Here is a 2,614-nt window from a genome sequence, read left to right as displayed (position 1 = left end):
CTCTCTCTCTTACACTCTCTCTCTCTCTCTCTCTCTCTCTCTCTCTCTCTTCTCCCTCCCTATTTCTCTCTCTAGTTTTCAACACTGTACTTTTACACTGGCACAAATACAAATTTGGCCATCCAACTCCAACTTTAGATGGCCTTACAAGTCCTGCTTGTCTGAGTCATATTCGCAAAGAATGTAATTCACTCAGACCAGTCCTGGAGTCCGGTGTCTTTATTTGTGTCTAAAGAGAAACAGGTGCGTTGGTATAAGAACACTGCAGATGCCCTGGGAGGCTGAGCGGTTAGATCTCAGAAACAGCAAATAGGCTGAGCAGACATCCCAAAAGACATTTTCTTCAAGTAAATTATGAGAAAGCTCTGTGGCAGTGAGGAGGGTGGTACTCCTCATGGATTAGTTTTAGAGAAAGACCCCCCAAGCCCTGTCAGGGGAGAGAGAATGGGGATTTCCTGTAACTGTCTCAGTCTCTGGGACCTCAGTTCTTCCTCCCTGACAGGGGAATCTTGTGTTTGCACACCACATCCCCCCACTAAATTTAATCTTTCCACAGCAGGGGTAAGCAGGGAAGACTGATGCTGGGAGTTTGGCCAGCACGTGAGTGGTGGACAGCAATAAATTAAGGAGCAAATACTGCTATAACTATACTATTTGAACTTGTTTCTTAACGATCCTTGTGAATGAATTCTATTTTTCAAGTACATAATGCTGGCCTGGAGGGCATGAGCTCAGGAGAGCTGGCCCTGCCACCTGTCTGCTGTAAGGTGGTGGAGGTTCGGGGAGATGCCCCCACCTCACACACCACCACCTGCAGTGCTCTGACCCAAGTTCAGTTCCCAGCACCTATGTCAGGCAGCTCACAATGCCTGTAACTCCTAGAGGACCGCCTTCATCCTCCCCAGTGCTGGAATAACAGGTGTGTGCCACCATGTTCAGCTGAAAATAATCACTTAAATATATTGTTTCTTTTGAAAATAGAATCTCTTTTATTACTTTATATAATCACATCTACCTTTTTCCTTTTTTCTTCTTCTGATACTGGGACGAAAACCCAAGGCCTCATGCATACTAAGCAAGTGAACTTCACTAGGCTGTATCTCCAACCATACTGCTTTAACTTTGTTTCTTCTTCCTTCCCCTCCTCCTCTTCTTTCTCCTTCTTCCTCTTCCTTCTCCCTCCTTCTCCTCTTCCTTCTTCTCCTCCTCCTCTCTCTGGGCTGAATATTAAACCCAAGGCTAGGTAAATGTTCTACCAACAAGCTACAACTCAACTCGTGGTTTTTTGAGAAAGTGTCTCACTATTCACCCAAGGTGGGCTTGAAATCTTCAAAATTTGAAATCCTCCTGCCTCCAGCTTCCATTACAGACATGTGGCATCATGCTCAGCTTTTTTTTTTTTAATTCACTTTCTGAGTTTCAGGTTATACCCAGAAGGCCTTTCCAGGGTTGGCAACTTGGTAGAATGCTTATGTAAGGCCCCCTGGGTTTGAGCACCCAAAACAAAACAAAAACACAAAAAGAAATTCTCCTCCCCTTGAATTCAAAACTATCTGCCCACACTTCCTTCCAAAAAGTACATTCGAGGTTTTAGGTTTTATCATTATGTATATGAAATTTAACACAAAGTAAAAGAAAAGAAATTTTCGTTTTTGTTTTCTTGTTTTAGCTTTGTTCTGTCTAAATTACTTATTTTCTCCAAATCCATTTACTGAATAGCAACCCCACGATCCCTGGCTGACATAAAATGCTACCTATCACACAGTTTCTCAAATTCAGCATCACTGAGCAGAATGCCTATTGCAGAACCAGGCAGCACTCTGGTGACTTCTGAAAGGGCAAGGGCACCTGGTGTGGCTGAAGACACCTCCCAGACTTTCATAAAGTGATTATTTGGAAAGGAATGTGGCTTCTATAAGGCTGTCTTCCTGCTATGCCCTCCACCGACCCTGAGGCAAAGAATAGTCCTTCCTCTTGTCCAAAAAGAGCAAATCTGTCCCACAAATGTTGCTAACCATCATTGACTTTGCAGGACTCCACCGGGAGACAAAGGAGATGTGTGCAGCATATCTGCACAGTGAAAATCTGCTGAACAGACATTTGCGTTCTCCTTCAGAGCCATCCTTGGAAAACAGCCATCGATCTTTCTTTTCTCTGTCCTCTTTCCCTCGGTAACCTCTGAAGTCTCCTCCATTGCCAAAAGATTCAGGTACCTATAAATTTACAAATATGATTTAGAAACTCAAAAGTCCTATTACCAATGAAGTCTTTATTAGAATTCATCAACTATTACTTGAGTACTGTAGAAGGAGGCAGACAGACACACACCACCACCACCAGCACCACCACCACCACCAAAGAACTAAAAAAAATAGTAAGGAGGGACCTAGAGAGATGGCTCAGCAGCTAAGAGCACTGGCTGCTCTTGCAGAACAAGGTATGGTCCCCAGCATCTACATGGTGGCTCCTAGTGTTCTATAACTCCAGATCCAGGGAATCTGACACCCTCCTCTGGCCTCCTAGGGTACCAGGTATGTTTACGTTTACACACACACACACACACACACAGAGAGAGAGAGAGAGAGAGAGAGAGAGAGAGAGAGAGAGAGAGAGA

This window comes from Grammomys surdaster, unplaced genomic scaffold, assembly GCF_004785775.1.
Source record: "Grammomys surdaster isolate TR1022 unplaced genomic scaffold, NIH_TR_1.0 310, whole genome shotgun sequence".
Lineage (NCBI taxonomy): Eukaryota > Metazoa > Chordata > Mammalia > Rodentia > Muridae > Grammomys > Grammomys surdaster.
Note: the sequence above shows the minus strand (reverse complement) of the source record.